Source organism: Sinocyclocheilus rhinocerous, unplaced genomic scaffold (genome assembly GCF_001515625.1).
Source record: "Sinocyclocheilus rhinocerous isolate Xijiao unplaced genomic scaffold, SAMN03320098_v1.1 scaffold1285, whole genome shotgun sequence".
NCBI lineage: Eukaryota > Metazoa > Chordata > Actinopteri > Cypriniformes > Cyprinidae > Sinocyclocheilus > Sinocyclocheilus rhinocerous.
Window position 1 is genome coordinate 833,531 of NW_015645559.1, and position 5,539 is coordinate 839,069.

At 33.3% G+C, this 5,539-nt stretch overlaps 1 protein-coding gene across 2 annotated transcripts in view; it reads left to right on the top strand.

The window, feature by feature from the left end:
* The window catches only part of tmeff2b (transmembrane protein with EGF-like and two follistatin-like domains 2b), a 77,395-nt gene that overhangs the window by 9,662 nt on the left and 62,194 nt on the right, over positions 1 to 5,539 (top strand). The window lies entirely within an intron of this gene.

A 5,539-nucleotide genomic window follows, 5' to 3' on the forward strand; every position in this document is an offset into this window, starting at 1 on the left:
AAATGCTACAAAACGGCTTGCTCTGAAAAGAGCTGTTTTTGACAGTGTAAAAAAGGTGTTTTTTACACTACCATTGAGAAATTTTAACGAAACTATGTTACAGACTTTTCATTAAGACCCTAAAGAATCATATCAACTTGTGGAAAATGGGCATCCGATGACCCCTTTAAGAAAACACAAAGAATGAAAAAAGTTTAATTTCATAATCTTTAGCTTCAGTTGTATTATATGTAACATAATATAAAAGTTATTAATTAATGGTTATAATAAAATAGTTCGGACAACTTTCTAAAGCAGTTTTGTTGGATTTCTAATGCAGGCACTGAATAGAGTTATCAATAAAGGTTGTTTCAGCCAACGGAATTGCTTTGAGGTCCTTTGGAACCTGATTCATTGGGCAGATTGAATTTTTTCATGACCCCAATCCTTGATTAGCATGCAAATATGAGAAATAATAAAAACATTTTATAAAGAATTTTCTATTTTTCAGCTGTAGTTACCCAGCATTTCCTTCTGAAGTTCTCTTAAAAGAAAAGATGCATGGGATTTCACATTTATTTTCATATAGAAAATAAATCTTTTTTAATGCCTTCTTTACCCCACATCTACAAAATATTGCACATTATACAGCGTGTTCATACAACCTGGTAGCAGTAACTCACATTAGTGTGAGCTTTAGGTAATAGTATTGCAGATGCTCAGTAGCTTTTGCACCCTGCGGGTTAACGATACTCAATCCATTTGCATATTCATTTAGCAGATGTTTTATTTCAAAGAAACTTTGCCCCGAGTTCATTAGCACAACATATGCAAGCACAGATTTCTTGTGATGTGTTGTTTGTCAGCAAATGTTCAGATATCTCTGGTGTCATCTTTTTTATACATTCAGGTTTGTTGCTGTCACTATTTCCTATGCCACTTCTTGTGTGATGTGCAATGTTGGTCAACCCACCAAAACAATGTTGCAAGCTTAGCTACCAACACTATTTGTTTCTTTGAAGAAAAAGGAGCTAAGCTACGAAGAAAGCTTCACAGAATGTTGCTAGTTAAGTTGCACTGTTGAACTGTAGCACCACGGCAAAAGAAAATATTTTAGATATGGGCTTGAAGGCTGAATTAAGACGAAAAGACAACCAGGCTACAGTGTAAAATGAAAGTTAGTTCTTTTTAATGAGTCAGACAAACTGACTCACAAATGAGTCACACACAAACTCTAAAAGGTCTCACTTACACACTGAAATAGTCGGAGTGGTTACCAAATTAACATCTGACTCACTCGCTGAACCACAAGCCGTTACTTTCAGTCATATTCGATTCGAAATAAGAGATGCAACATACTCTAATGGACAAAGATGTTCTTCTGCTTGTGAACATTGACCTACAAACTGTATATTGACGGCTAAAGCTTGTTTCTTTTTCTATTCAGTGCTACGTAAATTCTTTAAATCTTCTTCATGAAGGCTTTTATCAGCAGATATGTGATTAATCATTCTATCATGCAACCAATTTTTAATTAGCAGTGTTTGCAAACTCTCTCTATATAAACGTCTTTATAAAACATAATAAAAAGCTGAAACATTAATAAAAAGTGAGCTTGTTTTGATCCTGCTAACAGTGTGTGATTTGCATAACGTAATACACAACACAAATAAGTTTCAAATATTTTGTATGTTTTAAACTTTTCTCATATTTCCTGAATTCTGCTGATGAGAAAATCATGCTATGCTCAAAACAACAACAACAAAAATACTATTAAAATGAAATGTTTATCTTACTGATTATGCAGGATTATTCAAATTATTTTAGAATTTAGGAAAACTTTGTAAAAGATGCATAATATATAATTTATTTATATGTGGGCATGGGTATACCACACACACACACACACATATATTTCCATGCTTTATAGGGACATAATGGGGCGTTATACTGTACAGACTGCATTTTCTATCCCCTTTACCCTAAACCTTCCTCTCACACAAAACGTTCTGCATTTTTAGATTTTCAAAAAACATCATTCTGAATGATTTACAAGCTTGTTTCCTCATGGGGACCAAAAAAAAATATTCCCACAAGGTCAAAATGTATTTATAAAATTATTACTATACTTGTGGGGATCCATAACATAGGGAATACCAGGTATACACACACATCTCAAAACTACTATACTACTATGTATATATATATCTCAAAACTACTAAGAATCATTATGGAATCATTAAGGAAACATGTTTTCCATACATTTCTCTATAGTAAATTTAGTGATTGTGCTTGAAGCACAAAATCTGAGAGCTGATTTTTCATGTGAAGCACTGAATAATCCACTGAATGTAATGAATGGAAACGGAAGTGACCCCAGCGCTGGAGTGACACAACTCCTACTCTGAAATTCTCTATTGTGTTTGCGTTTGCAGTGTCATATGGTATGTGTGTGTGTGTGTGTGTGTGGCTGTGTGCGTGTGTAGTCTTCTTCTTCCACTCAGCCTGCCTGTCTCTGGTTCATTATCATTCCTCACAGACTTACTTATCCTGAGACTTTGGCTGCTTGTCTTGTTTCAGCACCACTGTATCACTCTGTGCCACCTCCCTCCCCATCTTTCTCTCTCTCTCTCACACACACGCACATACACACGCATACCCACTCGTTTGTCTCGGCTAAGTAGTCCGCACCATCGCTGAGGATGATGGGCTGCACAGCCAGACACAACTGATCCGGCAATATTTAAATTTTATGCATGTCTCATCTCAGCGAGAGGAATCATACCGCCCATCTGTGCTCTGCGCCCGCTCTCTTCCTTCTGTATCTTATTTTCTCTCTTTCCTCTTCTCATTAATTTGGGCGCAGGTCAGTTTGTCTACATGAGTTTCGTGTATTTATCAGCATCGCCATCTTTTGTTTTTCCGAATCTCAAAATCATTCCAATAATTCTGCACAACCAGCCAGACAAATGTATTTACTGTCTTTTGGAAAGTTTTGAGCACAGCATGATTTTCTCAGTAAATATGAGGAAAAAATTAAATATACAAAGAAATTTTAACTTATTTGTGTTGTGTATTAGACTTATTAAACAAGCTAAAAATATGAAAATTATATATTTACTTATATATTTATTTATATTTTCAGAGTTCATACTTTATTCATACAATACCAAAAGTTCAAAGAAAAAAGTCTCTTATGTTCACCAAGGCTGCAGTTGTTTTGTCAGTGTGTCAGTATGTATTGCAGCTTCGTTGTATTTAAGGACTATTTAAATAGTTTTACAATGTATCTTATGTGTAGAATTTTCAACTTCTGAGTGCTTTTTCTACTCACTTTAGTAGTGTTCAAGTAAAAGTAATTTGTAACAAATTACAGAGAAGCTTTAAGGGCCCCTTGTGGATTTCTGTCTAAATAAAAGAAAATGATGAAGACAGCCATAAATATTAGTAATTATTCATTACACAGATATAAACTAAAATTATTATAATATTATTTTTCTTAAATACTCAATATTTTGATTTAGTAATAACAATCCCCCACAAAATCATGCAGCCATAGAATTATAGTAAAGAACAGTATACCATTGAATGCACAAATTTTGTCAATCGTATTTAAATGATGCTTTACTATGTAAAAACATGTATTCCTTTAGAGCAGTGTTTCCCAACCTTTTTTTAGTCGCGGCACCCTTTGGAAATTTTAACAAACTTGTGGCACCCTACAAAATTAATTGTCACAATATTTGAATTTCTAACTTCGATATGATAATTTGAAAAGTATAGATATTCGGTAAAACAGGGAAGAACTGCAGAATATAATGCCATACAGATATTTTTAATATTATTTAAAAAAAATGTCCATCAATGGTGGCAATCAGTAGGCTAATTTCTAATGAAGAGACCAATTTATATGACAGATTTTAATGTAGGCTTTTATACATATGTAAACATTATTTAATTACCATTATAACTAGCTATCTCACAAATTTTTGCTCACTCAGTGTTTTTTTAATTTTACAGTGGGGTAATTTTGGTGCAGTAGCACAAGATAGCTTGATTTAAAACTTTGAAGTGAATAAAAAAATATTATATAATAGATGCTTTTTTGAACATTTTAGCAATTTAAAAATATTAAAAAATGATTTTTTTACACGGCACCCCGGTTGGGAAACACTGCTTTAGAGTATACTAATGTAACTTTTTAATTCATATAAATGATATTACCTGAAATATACGTTTTAAAAAATGAAGTTTAAGGATTTCAAGTAAACGATCAATACACTTAAGTGCACTTTTTTCACAAGGGTCAGTGTGGTTCCATGTTGTAACGTTTTACAGTGACGTGGATGCTCGCCCCATCCTGTTCTTTGACTTGCAGATGGTGAAGCTTATGAAATATTCATCCTGGATCATCCTGTACGTCTTTGTGTTTTCTGAGAGAAGCCTTTGAGTTCCGTTTTGGTTTAAGGCATTGTGCGTAATAGACAGATATGGAGGTGTATTTGTGAGAGTTTTCAAACAATTAAGGGTTTTGGAATGTGTCTCATTCCTAATCAGTCTAATGGTATATCCGTCTGGGTCTTACTTTTATTTATAGGTGTGAGAGATTTACCTTGGAAGATGATTCAGCAATATTGTAAACAGGTTATTTGTTGTATGTCTGTATGTCTGCATTAACTCTCCATTTATGTTGACAGACAAGGAAAAAACCTCAGTCCATTAAGAGACATCCTGCCCACATTCTATACAGAGGGCTGTAAGCTTCATACTCTGGGCTGTTATGACCTCAAACCAGGGACACGGTCTATTTTATCAAAGCAGCTTTTATAACAGAGTATCTGTTGTTTGCAACTGCAGTCATGATATGCTTCAGCTTGAATATCCTCTATCCAGCTTGGAACCAAAAGTCCTTTTGTCCCGAGGAAGTAATTCTGTGAGGTTGTTTCACACCAATGATGTGTTTATTCAGTTTTAATGAACTACAGTGCTTCATCTGACCGCTGGTGCACTTAGGGAAAAGACTGGAGATGTTGAACTGATATGAACCAATTATAAAACATTCAGTTCCATTTTTGAGACATTACACACAGACTTGGCCGCTAAACAAGATCCTGTGATCCGATTTCACTGGTATGGTCAAATTATAACCAAGCCTAAATTTGTCTGGAAAATTAGTTTTTAAAAAGAACAAATTAAACATGTGAAATGCTAATTAATAAAATGAATGATAATTGTTTTACAGTACAAAATTAACATTTGAAATGTACACCCTATACAGGTTACATAATGTTATTATTATCATATTTTTTTATTTGTACCAAATAATCACATTACACGTACACATTACACACATATACACAAACACGAACACATAATACACACACACACACACACACACACACACACAAATATACATATATTATGTATCTAGATTTATATAGATATCTACACATTTTATATTTTAGACATTTATTATAATATTTTAATTATCTTTGTAGTATGTATATAAGTAATATGTGTTAAATTTGTGCAAATATAAAAGAATTGTTTGTTTATATAT